A 21,251-nucleotide genomic window follows, 5' to 3' on the forward strand; every position below is an offset into this window, starting at 1 on the left:
TTAGTGCCCCGTACCATACGTAGCGCATACTATTTTTCATACGGAACACATTTTCCACTTGTTGATAACATGGAGCCCACTGATGAAGGCACAATAGAGAAGCCCATAATTAACTGGAAGGGATGCTCTCACATGAATCCGGCCCAGGTACATGCTCATGGTCCCCTCAACAAAATAAGTAAATAAATAAAGCTAAATGCTCATGCACCAGTTCTTTGGGAAAATAGGTAGCCCAGTATTTCTTTTTGAAGAATACCCAAGCTAGGCCTATTTTTTTTCCGAATTACTGGGCTACAAATCATTCAAGACGAGGAAGGATGCATTCCGGCCTGGCTTAAGAGTATGGTCAATGTCTGTTAAAAGTAATATCAAAAGGGGTTGAAAATTCCAAAAAAAATATAGCAAATGGGATATAAGTTTCTTTTTTTGTTTTTGTTCTTCACTGATATCTTATACGTATTTCATTGGATTTAACATGACATAGTACTAATTTATTTTTAAATTTGTTTTAGTATGGCTATTAATTTTTGGATTAAGAATATTTCGTTCCCCAGCAAAAATTTGCGAATTTTCAAAATTTCCCACATATTTAGTTAATTTTTTGACCCTGGTACTGACAAGAAAATGGCCAGCAATTCTAAAAATGGAAAACGGGCTGCAATAAATTCCATGTGAATTAGAAAATGAGTAAAAGTTATAAAAATAATAGCAAATGGGCTGTACACGCCCCAGATTTCGAGGCTGACTTGTTTACGCAAGGCTTTGTCAGTGAACGCATGATTCTAGAAGCAGTGACTGTTGGATGTCCATCCAACGGCTGACGTGCTTCTTCAATCTCTGATCTTCCTGCTCCAGCCGCCTAAACTAGCACCGGCGGGACTGCCTGCTCCCTCCTCTTGTGGCCCGCTGTGATGCCGCGCAGGCTTCCCCGGCCCACCCTACTCCCTCCGCTGGCCTGGCCGCCCGCAATCAACTACCTCCTTATTACGCGAAAAAAAATGATTCCTCCCACTGACATCTGGGGCACACCGGTTGGGAGGCTGACCTGTGGGCCTACTAAGTTGACGCGTACACAGGGCTTGTCAACTTAGTCAACAAACGATTCTAGCAGTAGTAACCGTTGGATTTGAATCGAACGGTCCTGCTGCTTCTTCAATCGCTGCTCTTCTTGCACCAGCCGCCCAAACCAGCGCCGGGGAGACCGCCTGCTCCTGCCTCCAGTGGCCGGCTGTGCTGCCGTTGAGGCCTCATCACCCCTACTACTGCCACCGATAGCCAGGCCTTGCGGCGACGGCAGCCTCACACCGCAGCTGAACCAGTGAACCCTTGTACTCCTCTCCGCGTGGGCATCCACTGGCGCGTCTTCCCCGGCTCCGTGTCGTCCCCTTCCTAGGCCTCGCCGTCGTCCACCGCCTTGGTGCTCTCGGGGCGGCGTGGTCAACGTGGTCAACGACATTCCATCGGAAGAGTACTGTACGTGGAGAGGCTGACAGCTGGGTCCACGGCCACAGCCCAGTTTTTTGTGATTTGCCAAGTAAGTCGCTTTGTCAGGCCTGTTGGGCTGCAAATCTTTCAAGACGAGGAGAGCTTTCATTCGGCTGGCCGAGAAAATGTCCCATCAGTAATGAGCAATGGGTTGTACAGTTTTAAAACACATCAAACCGGCAATTAGTTTCAATTTTTTTTTTCATTTCGAGATTTTAAATTACATTAATTTTTATGCGTGGAGAATTTGTTGGATTTTATATTGATATACATTTATTTTTAAAATCAGTTTGAATGTGAGTCGAAATTTTGGGATTTAAAACAGTTCGGACCGCACCGAAATATGCAAAATTTCGTATAATTTTTTAACTGTGGCCACAATATTGGCTGTAATGCTAACAAAAAGAATATGGGCTCCAAAAAAAACTTAATAATTAGCAAATGGGCTGTAAATTATTAAAAATAATGGCAGATGGGTTGTATCTTGTTTTCCACAGATTTGAGGCTTTCCTAAAAAAAGGTTGACGCACAAGCACTTACTGTTGGATGTCCATCCAACGGCCGCCGTGCTTCTTCAATCTTTGCTCTTCCTGCTCCAGCCGCTCAAACAAGCGCCGGCGGGACCGCCTGCTCCCTCCTCCCCGCGGCCGGCTCTGCTGCTGCGCAGGCCTCACCGCCCCATCGTACTCCCATCGCTGGCCTAGTCATCCCTCTACTCACCCACACCTGCTGTTATTCTCCGGTGATGGTAGACGAACCAGTAAACCCTCGTACAGTCGTACTCCCCTCCGCGTGGGAAACAACTGCCGAGTCTTCCCTGCCTCCATGTCGTTCCCTTCCTAGGCCTCGTCGTCGTCCACCGCCCTGGTGCTCTCGGCGCGGGCTGGTCAACGTGGTCAACGACCGACATGCATTTGAAGTGGACTGTACGTGGAGAGGCTGACAACTGGGTCCACGGCCGCACGCAAGGAAATGCCTCCTTGTTACGCGCAAAATAATGATTCCTCCACCCGACATCAGGGACCCACCGAAAGGGCCTCTGTATTTCGCGAAAAAAACATTACCGCCGCTGACAGCTCTGACCCACCAGCTATATCTTCGCACGCAAGGAAGTGCCTCCTTATTACGCACAAAAAAAATGAATACTCCCCCTGTTAGCTGGGACCCAGTATAGTGGCAGGCTGACTTGTGGGCCTACTAAGTTGACGGGGATGGAGGGCTTTGTCAACTTAGTCAATATGCACGATTCTAGCTCCAGTGACCGTAGGATGTCCATCCAACGGCCGTAGTGCTTCTTCAACCTCTAGTCTTCTTGCTCCAGCCGCCCATACCAGCGCCGGTCGTGCCTCGTGCTCCTGCCTCCCGTGGCCGGCTGCGATGCGTCGGAGGCCTCACCGCCCCCTACTACTCCCACCGCTGGCCAGGCCATCCCTCTACTCACCCACACCCCCTGTTATTCTGCGGCGACGGCAGCCTCACACTGCAGCGAACCAGTGAACCCTCGTACTCCTCTACGCGTGGGCATCCACTGCGGCGTCTTCCCCGGCTCCACGTCGCCCCCTTCCTAGGCCTCGCCATCGTCCGCCGCCCTGGTGCTCTCGGCGTGGCGTGGTCAACGTGGTCAAGGAACGGCTTCCATCGGACGTGGACTGTACGTGGAGAGGCTGACAGCTGGGTCCACGGCCGCAGCAAGGAAGTGCCTCCTTATTACGTGCAAAATAATTATTCCTCCACCTGACAGCGGGGACCCACCGGACGGGCCACCGTATTTCGCGAAAAAAACGTTTGCCCCTGACTGCTGGAACCCACCAGCTACATCTTCGCACGCAAGGAAGTGCGTCCGGGCAAAAAAAATGATTCGCCCCCTGACTGCTGGGACCCACCAGCTACATCTTCGCACGCAAGGAAGTGCCTCATAGTCGAGACCCACCTGGTCGAAGCATACGTAGCGTTGTCATTCTGGTCGCGAACGTGTACGTACATATATACTGGTGGATGTAGAGGCGCGCACGTGTCGTAGTAGAGGCGCGTACGTGTCGTAGTAGAGGCGCGCACGTAGCATGTACACATACGTACAGCGGCCAGGGTGCAAGAAAGAAAATACGGCCATGTATGTGTACATACGGGCGGGGTCTCGAGCGCCTACTCGCGCATACGTACGGCCAGGGCTCGTGTACATGGCTGGGTCGGAACGGAGAAACAGCGTCGTCGTCGTGTTCATGGGGAGGCAAAGGAATGCATCGTGTTCATGGGGATGCAACGGAATGCGTCGTGTTCATCGGGAGGCAACGGAACGCGTGGGAGCCAACCGGCTGGGTCGGAACGGAATGCATGGTCGTGTTCATCGGGAGGGCTTGGACGGAACAAGCGATGGAAACGAGGCCTGGCGTACTGCACAACGGAGGAAACGGACCTCCTACGTTCGGAACGGGGTCCTGTTGATCGGAACGGGTGTGGCGTACCGCAAAACGAAGGAAACGGACCTCCTACGGTCGAAACGGGGGTCCTGTTGATCGGGAGGGGTGTGGTGTACCGCAAAACGGACGAAACGGACCTCCTATGGTCGAAACGGGGGTCCTGTTGATCGGGAGGGGTGTGGGGTACCGCAAAACGGACGAAACGGACCTCCTAGGGTCGAAACGGGGGTCCTGTTCATCAGGAGGGGTGTGGCGTACCGCAAAACGGGACTCCACGGGATACTGTTCATCTCCACCGTCGACCTCCTCCAGCCTCCACGGGCTCCTGTTCATCCAGCCTCCACCGCGTGCTACTCCACCGGCTACTGTTCAACCACCCCTCCACGGGCACCCCTCCACCGTCTACTGTTCATCCAGCCCTCCACACCACGGGGTCCTGTTCAACCACCCCTCCACGGGCACCCCTCCACCGTCTATTGTTCATCCAGCCCTCCACACCACGGGGTCCTGTTCAACCACCTCTCCACGGGCACCCCTCCATCGTCTACTGTTCATCCAGCCCTCCACACGACGGGGTCCTGTTCAACCACCCCTCCACGGGCACCCCTCCACCGTCTACTGTTCATCCAGCCCTCCACACCACGGGGTCCTGTTCATCTAGAGGCAACGCCACCGCTCACTGTTCATCCAAAGCCTCCCCCCCCGCAACGCTCACTGTTCATCCAATCGATTGGCTTCAGTTAGCAGCAGTAGCGAAGGAATCGCTCGATCGGGTTCAGTTAACAGCCATCGATCGATCACTCGGGTTCAGTAACGCGTAGCCTGCAGTGCAATCGCTCGGGTTCAGTTAGAGCTCAACGCCTCGCTCGGGTTCAGTTAGAGCCAACGCCTCACACACACGCGCGTACGTGTATGAGAGAAACGCGCATCGCTCGGCCCCCGACCTCCCACCGTAACCGGGAACTCCCCGAAATTTTCCTCGCCCTCGCTTCTACCACGGTTTTTTCCGTCATGGACGACCCAAAGAATGTCATGCAGCTGCCTCTCCGGCCCGCCCAGGACGAAAAGCCCATTTGCGGTCATGATTTTTTTCATAGAAGTAGGAGCCCACCACATCTATGATGATACCGGGTTTTGTCACAATTATCATCATAGAAGTGTCATATGTATGACAGAAAAAAAAATTCGTTCGGCCCAAAATGTCACGGATGTGTCTTTTTTTACTAGTGTGAGTCCCTGATCTTGATCGTACACGTTTGCATGCATGATTAGTGTATTATTGAATCGGGGGCGTCACAAGTTGGTATCAGAGCCGACTGCCTGTAGGAATCCCCCTTCCACACTCCTTGGCTGAAGTCGAGTCTAGTCGATGAAAACTGTTTTACTAACATGGTTGTGCAGCCCATGGGCCCACGTCGCCATTGGGTGGTATTAGGGTCTTTTTATTCCTCGTCTATACTCTGGGACTCCGATCTCTCTTCTATTCGGGTTAAATAATTTTTTACTAAATCAAACATTGGGATCTCGTGATCACTTCCACCCGGAGAGCACCTTATTACTGATGATCGTCTGCTTCACCAGAAGATTTTGAAGATACTCTCCGATATTCTCTCACGGCTTTGTGCCCACCACTTTTTCTATTCCCGACCACCGATAAATCCTTATGGATATCTACTTACACTTGTTGTTTATACCTTCGTTCCCAGTTGCCCCTGTTATTACTTGATACCATGAAAAATTCTTCGATATTCCAAGAATCCTTTGTGCCCACCGCTTCGTAGCTCTTTTTCCGCATTAATACCCCTATGGATAACTCCTCGCACTTATCGAGTATCCGCCCATCCCCAGTTGATTTATGTATTTCACAAAGGTCTTTGAAATATTATTTGACCTTCCAAAAATCCTCAGCAGCTTATTGGTCTTGCAATTCTTGCTTGCTTGCATTATAGTTAATCCCATACGTATAGTAATCATATTGGCATCCTTTGTCACTATCAATTTTTGAGTCCACTGATTCAATACGTTGCGAATGTTCACAATCGTCAGTCGAATCCTAGGATTATTCTTTCGGCGCAGTCATCATTTGGATATGAGCTGGTTCTTGACCAATCAATGCCTTGATCGGTTGTGCTTCTAAGTATACTCAACTTATCCATCCTTAATCAGAGCGTTTGCTTCTGAGTCCTTGATTTGAAAATCACAATTCCTTTGCATTTGAGCTCTGAATTAGTCAGTTGTTTCTATAATCCAATGCCTTTGCATTGTTACTTCCTCTGGTTGTGTGCCGATACTCACATCAGCTCCATTATGGACCGGCACATCCTTTGTTGGATTTTATCCAACAGCATCCTTCATATTCAATAACCTTGTGAGCCTCCCCTCAGATACATAGTGCCTTTGGTAAATTGTATCCTCTTCTTTCTCAACCATGCTCAGCTTTCGAGCTGGTGATATTTACTATTGAAGCTTGTGGTATATATTTCCATGATACCCTGATGGGTGGAACCTATGCCTTCCTTAATATGTGTGAACTCGAAAGTTTTCACGAGTCATACTCTTCTTGTATTTTGCCAGATAAAATTTCAACACCAGAACTTCTTCAAAAGTGAGAAGTGAATGAAAGGTTACACATTGGAGAAGTGGGAGTCGACCTTGAACTTTCTGTTCATGCCCATGGACACGATGTAGATCTTATCATTAAAGCTTCTCTTAAATTAATTATTCCTTTGGTATAAGTTCATCTTATATCTGGGATCTGGCCTTTTGCAATCGTGGTTCCGACCATGTTCTCCTTTAAATACCATTTCTCGTGCAAGTTTAAGCACTTGTCTTTTGCAGAGCAATACCCCAGTCCAACCTCTAGTTTGATTTGTCGTCGAGTATTACCCCCCTAGTATCTTGAGATTATCACGGAACTGCATAGCTTCTTATGAGTTCTTCATCAAGTACTACATTCTCACTGATTCCATTTTTTTCACGGGCTCTGAGTTATTAAACACTCAAAGACACCGATAACTGAATCGAGTTCGCACCGCGATTAAACAACTCTTGGTAACCTTCATTACTTATGAATTTGAACTTGATCACGTAAGTCCTAGCCTGCTCGGCTATATCATTATCATGCCGATTTTAACTGTGCTACCTGGCCCTTAAGCCCGGAGCACAACTTTTGATGATGAGCTAAGCTTACGCCGATCTTCCTCGTCATACCATTTTGCCTTGAACAGCAAGCTTGATTTCGTGATTGTGTCGTACCCGCGGTTCCAATAACCTTGCGCTTCATCATTCCTTTGACTTGATGTCATCGTCGATCGATTACATCTTCATGAAATCTCTCGACAAATGTGTCGTGATAGCCATCAGCATTCTGAGCTCTTCCAGGATATCAATTGAATTCATGATGAGAAATACCATCCTTGCCCTCGATGAATTGTGTTATCATCGAACATTTTATTGCCTTCCGCTCAACACAAACTTGTTCGTGTTTTGTGCTATACCTTGAGTTCCTTGCTATCCAGCATTTGTTCTTCTTTACCTTTGAGTATTGCCATCTTTATGTCAAGAATGTAGCGACAATTTCACCACCTCTTAAGAATTCTTGGTATAGTGATACTTTTCACCATCACCATTCTTTCTTGGTCCCCATGTTGTTTCTAACCGGAATACCGGCAATTGAACTATGATGTGTGAATTCAAAACTTCGACCAACCCTATTGCTTTGAAGTGAATGGTCGAGTTTCATTCTAATTCTCTTGTTCATCAAGTCACCATTCTAACATTGATTGTGCAACCTAGCCCATATTTCGAGTGCACCTTTCAACCAATGTTTAATTGTGTATGTTTTTCTTCAAGCATACATCATTATATCATTTGATATAACAAATGCTATCTCCTTGTTCACATAGTTGTGGAAATCCATCTTTTTGGAAATCTCGGCGAAATGTTGCTGAATCCATCAGCCACCTCCTCATACTCTCCTTGGATTAATGATGAACTCTTGTTTCGGAACTCGCTTCCATAGTTCATTTCCTGAAAATTTTACAATGTCATCTCGTCAATTGTGATGCACCTTTTATTCTCAAGCATCCCGAGTCTGAGGTATCCTGACACCAATCAGTTCTAAATCTCGGCCAGATATGACGGTTGGAACATTTTTCAAAGAGTTATAGCATTGGTCTATATAAGACCTGATAAGGTGATGCCATGCCTAGCACACCTGGGCGGAGGACCTATTGTTGTAGAATCCTTTTTAGCAAGTTTATCCATTCTTCCATGAGGAAATTGTAAGACTTATTCTATAAGTTGCTCCTGATGGATTCTTTGTGAATCCAAAGTATGATCTTTACCCAATGACCATGTCAATGCTATCTCGAGGCCTGTCCGTGGTACTCCGATTTTCAATAAGAACATTTGAAGCACAATGCTGAATTTTCTTTATCATTTATCCTAACACCGTTGTATGGGTAATATCATGAGATTCCTCCCCCCTTACCCGAATGGTTTTCTACTTCCTATCATGTCATGGATATCATGCTCGCTTGTCCTTGGGAAGGATATACCCCCGAAATATGTGTGTATACACATTTTCCTTTCCATTGTTCTGTTTAAACCTAAAAATCATATTTTCCTTTCCATTGTTTGGTTTAACCATTCTTGTGATCTATATGATCTAAGCAGTAATATTCTCCTACTTATGTAAACACCTCGTTGTACCACTCTGTCACTAAGATCCTGTTACTATTGTTGGTAACATTCCTGTAACCACCGATGGACCAGAACTTTGCCTATTGGTCCGCCTCGTTCAACGAGCAGGAAAATGGTTCTCTTCGTCCCTCGCCCTTGCTACCGACGTTGTTGCCGACATAACTGACAGGCTACCCTCTGACATGCCTTGCTATCATGATCGTGCAAGATGTCACCGCTCCTTCTACTTTTAACCCACATGGTGGGCCCATAACCCACAGGTCCCAGGATCGAAACCTGACTCTCCTGTACACCCATGTTGCCAAAGTTATGCCTCGCGCTTGATTTCGTTTGTAATTCATGGGTCATCTTCCTAGGAATCTATTTTTGGGCAATACTTATTCTCGTTGCTTTGGACCCCCTTTCACACTTTATTCAGGCATCGAACAATTGCCTACCCGCTCGAAACTCCTCATGGTACCTTCTTACCTTGCTCTCGGTAATTTCTTAAGTTTCAATTCAAGAGTTACTCTCCGCCACCTTCTTTGATGTTATCTACCTGATAAGCAACATTGTAGCGCCTAGTTCTTTCGAAGATACCCTTTAATCTTTTCGTAAGTACGAGGGAACTTTCGAAGAAAGGATGACGACTTCATCATGATGGTCTGAAACAGAGGAATGAAGACACCATTGTAATGGATCGACCTCTTTGAGAAGAGCAACCAAGACTGTGAAGATTCGTTAGAATTTCGTAACCAAATCCCTTCCCCCTTACTCTCGCTCCTAAATCTCGGGACGAAATTTTTTGTAGTGGAGGAGAATTGTGACGCCCGGATAATTAAGCTACAGTGATCCCCACTAATGATGCCACGTCACCTCGGTTACTGTTGATAAACTCTCGATAGTTCAAAAACGAAACAAATTCAAAATTTAATTAAAGGCAAACAATAAAAAATTTCAAATATTAAAACCAAATTGTTTTGGTTGTGCCAAATAATGCATAAGTAATTATGGTGGAGAAACCAAACTTTTATAAACTGTTTAACTACTCTAAAATAAATAAGACAGTAGCAGAAACAATTAATTAAATGCCTTTTACAGTTAATAAAATACTAAACTGTTTTATTTTGTCACCATACTTTTGTGGCATTGGGGTGTTTTGAAACACTAATTTAGGTACTACTTATATATTTTATAAAACAAAATTATATAGTAAATAAAATAGAAAACTAATAGAAAGAAAATAAATAAAAGGAAAAGACAAAACAAATAAAAAGGCAGGGAGAGAAATAAAACACACTGGAGCCCCCCCCCCTCTGGGCCGAATGGCCCAACTGGCCATCCAGGCCACCAGGCGGCCCAGCCCACCAATGGGCTTTTCTCCTACCACTTGAACAGAACAGGGAGGCCATGGCGCTGGCAGTGCTCGCACGCCGTCCACGCCGTGGATGTTGCGCTGTCGCCCATCCCGCGGCCCTTGGGTGGATAAGGCCGCACCTCGACACCCCCGACGGAACCCTAGCTCTAGTTTTTCCCCTCTTCGACCTCTCCCTCTCTATTCCGCTCGATCCCTAGCCTGACCACGCGCGTCCATGGCTGCGCCGCCCCCGTAGCTGTGGCCACGGGCCACCATCCACCGCTCCACCGAGTCCAGGAGGTTCGCCGTCGACTGCTACATCGTCTTCGCGCATCAGATCAAGTCAAGCTCCACCGCATCACCGGGATCGACTCCTTCAACCTTCGACCATCGTCATCCACTACGTCGATTCGCCGCCATCGCTGCAACACGTCTTCACCGGGACCACCCTGAGCTTCCCTGTGAGCTCACACCTCTCCCTGCCTTTCCTAGAGTCCGTCCGCGTTTTCTAGCACCAGCACTGCTGGCACCGTCCTGCGCTCGTCGCCGTCACATCCGGAGCACCGCTCCCGCAGCCCTACTCGTCCTTTCACGCGCCTCTGACCGCCTTTGACTGCCTCGCGCGCCTCCACTCGCCGCCATGCGCCGCACGCTGTCGCCGTACACGTGCTCGTGCCCGCAGGAGCCGCGCTCACCGGTGCCCTGACCACCGCCTGCTCCTTCTGCTCTGCTCCATCACCCGCGCGTGCCAGGCTGTGGCCGTTCGCCCGGCGCCCTGCGCCGTTCGGCCTCCTCCCGCTGCTGCTTTCTGCCGCGCCGCTGCCTCTGCTTCTGTTGTTGCTGCTGCGGCACCTCGCTCGCCCGGCCGGCTTCCCACGTGCCGTCTGCCGCGCCCGTCCCCTACGCCCGCGTGCGCCGCCCGACTGCACCCCCCCCACCGCGCTCCCCACTTGCGTTCTGGCCGCGACCCGCTCCCCCCCTGCTCGTTGGCCGACCTCCTCGCCGCGGCCGGCGCCCTCCCCTGACCACGCCGTGGCCGCCGTCCCCACCCGGGGCCGCGCCGTCCCTCCTGGCAGAGTTCGCTCCCCTGGTGGCCATGGGCGCACGCTCGCGCCCACGCCCAACGCCCGCTAAGGCCTCTGTGCCACTGCACGCGGGGCCAACGCCCCTGGAACGTTTCATAAAAAAAGTAATTAATTAAGTAAATTAATTAATCTAATTAATTGTAGTTAATTAACCTAATCAGTTAACTAAATTAATTAATCGTGATTAGTTAGTCTTAGTCAATGATAATCGGGCCCCACCGTCAGTTTGACCGGTCAACAGTCAGAGTTGATCGATGACGTCACGCTGACATCACGCTGACGCAATAAATGATTTTTCTAATTAAATGAATTTAGTAATTCCAGAAATTAGATTAAATCTTTGAAAAATCATAGAAAATAATCCGTAACTCGGATGAAAATACTTTGTACATGAAAGTTGCTCAGAACGACGAGATGAATCCGGATGCGCAGCCCGTTCGTCCGTCACATATCCCTAGCATAGCAAACACGCAACTTTCCCCCACTGGTTCATTTGTCCAAAAACGCGAAACACTGGGAATACTTTCCCGGATGTTTTCCCCCTTCGCCGGTATCACCTATCCCTGCGTTAGATCACCCCTGACACCGCGTATTGCCTTGTTATATTTTGTGATGCTTTGTTTGCTCCGTATCGTACACGTTTGCGTGCATGATTAGTGTACGATTGAATCGGGGGCGTCACACCATCGATCCTCTCGTCGGGAGGGGGTCAATCTCCATCAACATCTTCACCAGCACCATCTCCTCTCAAACCCTAGTTCATCTCTTGTATCCGATATTTGTCTCAAAACCTCAGATTGGTACCTGTGGGTTGCTAGGAGTGTTGATTACTCCTTGTAGTTGATGCTAGTTGGTTTATTCGGTGGAAGATTATATGTTCAGATCCTTTATGCACAATAATACCCCTCTGATTATGAACATGAATATGATTTTTGAGTTGTTACATTTGTTCCTGAGGACATGGTAGAAGTCTTGTTATAAGTAGTCATGTGAATTTGGTATTCGTTCGATATTTTGATGAGATGTATGTTGTCTTTCCTCTAGTGGTGTTATGTGAACGTCGACTACATGACACTTCACCATTGTTTGGGCCTAGGGGACGGCATTGGGAAGTAATAAGTAGATGATGGGTTGCTAGAGTGAGAGAAGCTTAAACCCTAGTTTATGTGTTCCTTCGTAAGGGGCCGATTTGGATCCATATGTTTCATGCTATGGTTTGGTTTACCTTAATTCTTCCTTCGTAGTTGCGGATGCTTGCGAGAGGGGTTAATCATAAGTGGTATGCTTCTCCAAGGAAGGGCAGTACCCAAGCACTGGTCCACCCACATATCAAATTATCAAAGTAACGAACGCAAATCATATGAGCATGATGAAAACTAGTTGACGATAATTCCCATGTGTCCTCGGGAGCGCTTTCCTTTATATAAGAGTTTGTCCAGGCTTGTCCTTTGATACAAAAAGGATTGGGCCACCTTGCCGCACCTTGTTTACTTCTGTTACTTGTTACCCATTACATATTACCTTATCACAAAACTATCTGTTATCGATAACTTCAGTGATTGCAGAGAATACCTTACTGAAAACTGCTTGTCATTTACTTCTGCTCCTCGTTGGGTTCGACAGTCTTACTTGTCGAAAGGACTATGATAGATCCCCTATACTTGTGGGTCATCAATTTGTAACACGTAGCGGACTGTGTCCCTGGTGGGGGATGTCAAGATGACGCCAGCCCCTAGTCCGGCTAGCATTTTGGAACCGTCAAAGTACATAGTCCAGTTGGTGTATGAATTATACTGTTTAGGGAATTCGGCTTCCGTCCATTCGGCGATAAAGTCGGCCAGCACATGAGATTTATTAGCCCGGCGTGGCTTGTATGCTATTTCGAACGGTAAAAGTTTGATGGCCCATTTGGCTATGCGGCCAGTGGCGTCCCTGTTGTTAATAATGTCGTTAAGTGGTACTTCTGATGCCACTGTGATCGAACACTCTTGAAAATAGTGTTGTAGTTTTCGGGATGCCATGAAGCCCGTATAGGGTATCTTTTGATAGTGGGGGTATCGGGATTTGAATGGTGTAAGGACCTCCGATACATAATTGACTGGTTTTTGGGTGGGGAATTTATGTCCCTCTTCCCCTCGTTCAACGACGAGTACGGCACTGACTACCTGGTTGGTTGACGAGAGATACAAAAACATAGGCTCGCCAACGCCTGGGGCAGCTAGGATTGGGTTGCTTGCGAGTAGGTCCTTGATTTCTTCCAATCCGGCTGTGGAAGCATCCATCCATTCAAAGCTATCAGTGCATCTTAGTAGCTTGTAGAGCGGTAATGCTTTTTCTCCTAATCTGGAGATGAAGCGGCTCAAGGCCGCGACGCACCCTGCTAGTTTTTGGACATGCTTTAGCTTGGTTGGTATAGCCAATTGTGACAAGGCTCTTATCTTAGTTGGGTTTGCTTCAATTCCTCTATGGGAAACAATGAACCCTAGCAATTTTCCGGCTGGAACGCTGATACGTCTCCAACGTATCTACTTTTCCAAACACTTTTGCCCTTGTTTTGGACTCTAACTTGCATGATTTGAATGGAACTAACCCGGACTGACGCTATTTTTTAGCAGAATTGCCATGGTGTTATTTTTGTGCAGAAATAAAAGTTCTCGGAATGACCTGAAACTACACGGAGAATATTTTTGGAATTAATAAAAAAATGCTGGCGAAAGAATCAACACCAGGGAGCCCACTGAGGGAGTCCTAGACTAAGGGGTCCTCGGGTGTCCGGCCTGTTATCCATGGGCCGGACTGATGGGCTGTGAAGACATGAAGGCCGAAGATTGTACCCGTGTCCAGATTGGACTCTTCTTGGCGTGGAAGGCAAGCTTGGCGACCGACTATGAAGATTCCTTCTTATGTAACCGACTCTATGTAACCCTAGTCCCCCCCCCCCGGTGTCTATATAAACCGAAGGGGTTGGTCCGGAAAGGATATATTCATTACCATAGTCATACAGGCTAGGCTTCTAGGGTTTAGCCATTACGATCTTGTGGTAGATCAACTCTTGTAATACTAAATTCATCAAGATCAATCAAGTAGGAAGTAGGGTATTACCTCCATAGAGAGGACCCGAACCTGGGTAAACATCGTGTCCCCCGTCTCCTGTTACCATCGATCCTAGACGCATAGTTCGGGACCCCCTACCCGAGATCCGCCGGTTTTGACACCGACATTCGTGCTTTCATTGAGAGTTCCACTGTGCCATCGACAAAAGGTTCGATGGCCCCTTTGATTGTCTATAGTGACGCTGTCCAGGGAGAAACCTTCCTCCCCGGACAGATTTTCGTGTTCGGCAGCTTCGTACTGCGGGCCAACTCGCTCGGCCATTTGGAGCAGATCGATAGCTACGCCCCTGGCCACCAGGTCACATTTGGAAGCTTGAACTATGTCGCAGATATCCGTGGAGACTTGATCTTCAATGGATTTGAGACCGCGACGATCGCTCCCCCTCGCCCCGATGAACATGACTCAAATTTGTCATCGGATCACATCCAGGAGATGGCTCATGTTGCTGCAACGGCCATAGAACGAGAGCAGATCGTGCCATCCGAGGCCACGGAGTCCGTGGCGTTGGAGCCGCACACGAACTCGACACCCTGCAATATTTGCGTCAACAGAACTCCGGACTCGTGTCCGGTTATGAGTTCCGGACCATGTACGCCTGCGGACACCGAGCTGGATCGGTTATCGATTTTCGAATTCAGCGCCACGAACATCTTCCAGTACTCACCTTTGGGTGATGTGTTAAACTCGTTAAAGAATTTGTCCTTGGAGAAGGACTCACAGCCGAACTATGTTCGGTTCGAGCTAGAGGCGGATGACAGGGAATTTTGCTTCCCACCCGCCACCCACTTCATAGCCACTGTCGATGACTTAACCGACGTGCTTGATTATGGCTCCGAAGACATCGACGGTATGGACGACGATGCCGACAAGGAGCAAGGCCAAGACCCGCCATTCACTGGACGTTGGACGGCCACCTCTTCGTACGTTGTGTACATGGTCAACACACCTCAAAAAGCTAGCGACGATGACAAAGAAGATCCAGTTGTGAATAAACCTTCTGAGGCACAGTCCAAGCGCCGGCGCCCCAAACGCCGTTCTAAGCCTCGTCGCTCAAAAGATGGCAACACTGGCACCGGATAAAATAGTACTCCCGGCGACGCCGAAAACAATGAAGACCCTGTCGGGGTTGCATCCGAATAGGAGGAACATGACAACGGGCAAGGTAACCCTGATAAACAGGCCATGCCCAATAACCCAGATCATGATAGTTATCATCCAGTCTCCGAGGATGATGAGAGCCTCGGCAATGAGGACTTCATCATGCCTGAGGCACCCCTCGAGCAGGAGCGCTTCAAGCGCCAGCTAATAGCCATTGCAAGAATCCTGAAGAAGAAGCAGCAGTAGCACCAAGCTGATCAAGACCTGCTCATTGACAGGTGGACTGATTTCCTGGTAGCCGAAGAATACGGTCTCAAGCGCCCCGCCAAGAGTTATCCAAAACGCAGACTACTACCTCAGTTCAATGAGGAGGCACCAGATCCTATACCTCCCTCGCGCAATGCAGACCGACCACCACGTGGTCGGGATAGTGTGGCGGACCGACCACCCCGCGGTCGGGATAAAACGGCAACTCGGGCCGAACAACAGCCCGCCCCACCGCCTTGCAAAAATAGGGACAGAATAGCTTGGGACCATACATACGACCTTTGGCAGGATCTGGACAGTAGAGCAGGACACACCAGATCAATCTACGGATCGCGAGGACGCTTCCCGACCCGGGATGACGGCTACCTATTCGGACGTGACAAACCTAGTCACACCCGGGCCGATAACCGCAGACGGACTTCATCAGAGGTGCACCGTGACGCGGCCCGATATAGAGGCGCCCCACACCCTCTCTGCTTCACAGATGAGGTGCTGGATCACGAATTCCCCGAGGGGTTCAAGCCCGTCAATATTGAATCATACGACAGAACAACCGATCCCGCAGTATGGATTGAGGACCTTATTCTCCACATCCACATGCCCGTGGAGACAACCTCCACACCATCAAATACCTCCCACTAAAGCTCAAAGGGCCAGCTCGACACTGGCTAAATAGCCTGCCTGAAAATTCCATCGGCAGCTGGGAGGACTTGGAAGAAGCCTTCCTTGACAACTTCCAAGGTAGATATGTCCGGTCACCCGATGCCGATGACTTAAGCCACATAGTTCAGCAACCTGGACAATCAGCCAGAAAATTCTAGACTAGGTTCCTAACAAAAAAGAACCAGATCAATGACTGTCCGGATGCCGAAGCCCTAGCGTCCTTTAAACACAGCATCTGTGACGAAAGGCTAGCACGCCACCTTGGCCAAGAAAAGCTGAAGGCCATGGCAGCCCTTACGGCACTCATGACCCGCTTTTGCGCGGGAGAGGATAGTTGGCTGGATCGAGTACAAACACAGCCAACGAAGCAGGCCCCTCCGAGGCCAAAAACAGCACGGACAAGCTCCGGCGCAACAGACACAAACACCGGAGCAATGGCGATAACACCGATGACACTACAGTTCACGCCGGATTCAGTGGCTCCAAGTCCGGCCAGCGAAAGAAGCCCTATAAAAGGAACGGCGGAGGACCATCCAGCTTGGACCACATACTCGATCATCCGTGCCAGATACATGGCACCCCAGACAAACCGGCCAACCATACTAACAAAGATTGCCGGGTCATTAAGCAAGCCAGCAAGGTTAATAGCGGAAACAAGGAAGGGGAATCGCAGAGCGAGGACGATGACGAGGAGCCCCGGCAGCCGAACACTGGGGGGCAGAAGAAATTCCCGCCTCAAGTCAAAACGGTGAACATGATATATGCTACACACATCCCCAAAAGGGAGCGCAAGCGAGCACTCTGGGACGTCTACGCGGTAGAGCCAGTCGCCCTTCGATCGTCGAGATCACCCAGCTAGTATCCGCCATGGCGGTTCAGCCGCACTAGTCCTTGACCCAATCATCGACGGATTTCACATGACACGAGTCCTAATGGACGGTGGTAGCAGCCTCAACCTGCTCTATCGGGATACAATACGCAAAATGGGCATTAATCCCTCATGAATCAAGCCCACGATAACCACCTTTAAAGGAGTTATACCAGGTGTAGAGGCCCGTTGTACGGGCTCAATCAGGCTGGAGGTGGTCTTCGGTTCCTTGGATAACTTCCGAAGCGAAGAGCTAATCTTCGATATCGTCCCCTTCCGCAGCGGCTACCACGCACTGCTCGGACGAACCACGTTTCCTAGATTCAACGCGGTGCCACATTATGCTTATCTCAAGCTCAAGATGCCCGGTCCACGTGGTGTCATTACAGTAAATGGAAACACGGAACGTTCCCTCCGTACAGAGGAGCATACCGCAACCCTAGCAGCAGAAGTATGGAGCGGCCTTCTCAAGCGGCACCATAATCCGGCCGCCGAGCCCCTGGATATCGTTAAGAAGGTCCGAACTACATTGCAACAGGGCAGCTCGGTTCATTAAGAGCTGAATTAGTAAATTCGGCCTCCGTCCCAGCCCCGATGAGGAAAGGGCATCCGTACCGCGCGTACATAACTACGCACTCAAAACCCCATGGGTACTGACGGAGGCATAACTCGCTCACGATCCACAATGCGGCTTGACTGACCCTGGGATTCGCACGCCTTTACTTTTTCTTTTTATTATGGTCTTTTCTCTTTTCGAGGTCTATGCGGACGACCCGCTTGCAGAACACACCAAGGAGGCAAGGAGCTCCGGCGTACAAGGGCATCCCTAGGTGGCCTCTACTAAATGATTGCCATACTTGTTTTACATACCCGCACGTAGCTCGCCCTTGGTTGCGGCATGTTAAATAGCTTTACATGCTTATCGCATTACTTGCACAAAGTACGCCTCGACGTACTAATTACATCACAATAGTGAATAAATGGTGGCGTCAACTTATTACTTAATTTTCCTGTTTCCTCACCTTTGTATATATTACTTATTGCACACGTACACCATGGTACGCATTACTATGCCATGGGCTTCATTACACCCCGCATTACGGCAATAAAAGTCCGAACACTTTTACAATATAGTTCGGCACCCCGAACTTATAGCATTATATGCATCGGCTCTGAATCATGTCTTTGGTCAATAGTTGAGTTGCCCGGCTCCTGTGCTTGCTACCTTACATTCCGTTATATCGGCTAGGGTAGTAAAGGGAGAACTACTGCGATTGTGTCCTGGTTCTTCCGGATGAGCACCTCAGTAGAGAAAGCCGAAAACTGACTGTCATGATGCGGCGAGAGCTGGTCAGCTGTTCGAGAGGTTCCAAATCGTTAGAGATTTTTCCCGCTTCTCGCGAAGAATCGGTTCCTCCGATTAGGCGTGTACAACACCCCTAGTTAGGCCTTACAACTTCCAGGGGCTTGGCCAACTTTCTTAATTTTCAAACTCCTATGGCTAAGTGAGGGCGGTAAAGGTCGCATAGTCTGATTGCCTTGTTCGTTGCGCTAAACACCTCCTTTAAGGACCAGAATGTGGAGTAAAGAGTGTTTAGACTTATCCCGAACACCCCCGTACTATCTACGTGGGGGCAGAAGCCGACGACTGGTCAACCCTCAGATTTCATAAACGGCCGCACAGGAGGTCAAATATAAATCGATAGCATTATAATACATAACATCATTGTTCCATATTATAGGACAGGATAATACAAATGTTCTCATGGGAATATGACATCCTTGGAACATTGCTCTGCCACAAGGCGGGACCCCTCCAGGACACCATCAAAATAGAGCTCGGGTCGACGATGCTCCTTGCCCTCCGGCGGCCCCTCGGTCATCAGCTTCTTGGCATCCAGCTTTGCCCAATGCATCCTGACGCGGGCAAATGCCATACGCGCACCTTCAATACAGACCGACCTCTTCACGGCTTCGAGCCGTGGACAGGCACTTACAAGCCGCTTAACAAGTCCGAAGTAGCTGCTAGGTATAGGCTCGGCAGGCCACAGCCGGACTATCAGGTCCTTCATGGCTAGCTTTGCCGACCTGTGCATCTCGACCAACTGCTTTAGCTGGTCGCTGAAGGGCACCGGATGTTCGGGTCCCAGATATTGGGACCAGAATAGCTTCTCCGTAGACATCCCTTCTTTGGCTCTATAATTCTCGGCAACATCTGATATACTGCGCGGCAGATCCGTAAACGCCCCTGAAAACCCAAATTCGGATAAGTACAAGGAACGTTTCTTCTACATACTTGCTTTGCATGGTGAAAGACTTATCCGCCGCAATCTTCTTGGCCGCCTGAATTTCCTGGAGGGTGTTCTGGGCTTCGGCTTGTGCATCCTGTGCGCTCTGGCGGGCCTTCGTCAATTCGGACTCTTGTGCCTTACAATCGCGCTCCAAGGACTCAAATCTCTCGATCGCACCCTGGAGATGTTGCCGCGCCTCGCCAACCCGGGCCTCGTGCTTCTCGCGCGCGGCGCGTTCCTTGGCCTCTTTGTCCTCGGCCTCGGCTAACTCCTTCTTGAGGGCTGCCACCTCGGTCATGGCCCCTAATAAAGTTTATGACACCTTAGTCCGGACGGACTATTCATTTTTTCTTAAAATGTACCCACAAGTTACTGCATACCTTGGCTATCCTCCAGCTGCTTCTTCATGAGACCGAGCTCCTCCTTGTCCTGCTCCAATTTCCGCTTCAGTCCGGAGACCTCCGCAGCATGAGCGGTGGCAGCCTGCAGTGATACGTGCTTATTCACATAGACAACTTATGTTAGACTCTTGCGATATTTCTTCTTGATCCTCTGTTCGGCTTTTTCTTCCCGAACACCAAACAGAGCATCAGGGGCTACTGTCTATACTGTGATATTCTTCCTACAACCACATTACTTACCTCAAAGACTGATAGAAGGCTAGTGCAGGCTTCGGTCAGTCCGCTTTTGACGAACAGAACCTTCTCTATTACCGTGCCCATACGGGCGCGGTGTTCATCCACAATAGAGGCGCCTCGTAGCGCCTCCAGCAGATTATCCGGTTCCTCTGGTTGGAGAGAGGTCACCGGCGGAACAGGCACTTCCCTCCTTTTGGGGAATGCCGTTCGCTGGACTCCGGAGCCGCGTAGATCTCCGGAATGGTATCCGGCTCAGGTCTGAAGGGAACTCGGCCCCCATCACCAGTCCCCATAGGGGCTTTTTCCCCCATGTGTCCGGCGACTGAAGAATCCTCCTGGGGCGCCACCCCGACGATCTCCGGAAGCTCCCCCCGGCCGGGGAAGGTCTTTTGCGACACCACCTCGTCGTCACCCTTGGGAGAGACAGAACGAGCAAGTGGCAGAGACATGCTAGCCATCTCCTTTGAGTCTAGTGATCCCTGTGTCGAGGATCACGGGGGCCATCGCGTGCCGGACTGCAATAACAAGGTTTAAGGTATATCAATATTACAAACCGGGAAGGCTAGACATTTTCGGATTCTGGTACTTACGAGGCGGCCCGAGGCTTGGTCCGGCGAGGTCGCTCCGGACTACTATCAACATCCCACACGGAGTTATCCGCGAGGGAGCCTCTAACCCTCTTAGGCGCTTTCGCCTCCGGATTTGTGGGGGCCACTCTCTTCTTCCTCCCCACTTCAGGTGGGGAGTCGTTTTCTTCTTCCTCTTCGTCGTCATCGTCAGTGGACGAAGAGGAAGTCTCGTCTTCGGACATCGCGTCCGGAGCGCCTTTTTGGCGAGGGCCCTTCTTGGCCCCTTTGGCCGCTTTCTTAGCCGTCTTCTTTGGCACCTCATAAGGTGCTGGAAAAAGCATTTTCGTGAGTACTGGGAATTCTTGGTCTTCGGGCAGCGGAGCCGGACAGTTAATCCCCTCTGCTACCTTGATGCAGGCCTGAAAACATGGGTAGGAAAGCTTAGGCTCTTTCTCAAAATATGCTAGTAAAGGGTACGCCTTGAAAACATTAAAAGAACTTACCGGGTTAGCCTGGCGTTTTAAGCTAAGCCCGCGATCTTCGGTCGTGGGCGGTGGCGTCTTGCCGGCCTTGAAGAGCACTTTCCATATTTCTTCGCATGTCTGGAGCCCAGTCAGCTCGTCCGAGGGACCCCAGGTTAGGCCCCTCTCTTGCCAGGAGGTGAGCCACATCGGGATTCCGGATCGGAATTCGGGGGCCGCCACCCAGTTGGTGTC

Source organism: Triticum aestivum, chromosome 4D, assembly GCF_018294505.1.
Source record: "Triticum aestivum cultivar Chinese Spring chromosome 4D, IWGSC CS RefSeq v2.1, whole genome shotgun sequence".
NCBI classification, from domain to species: Eukaryota; Viridiplantae; Streptophyta; class Magnoliopsida; order Poales; family Poaceae; genus Triticum; species Triticum aestivum.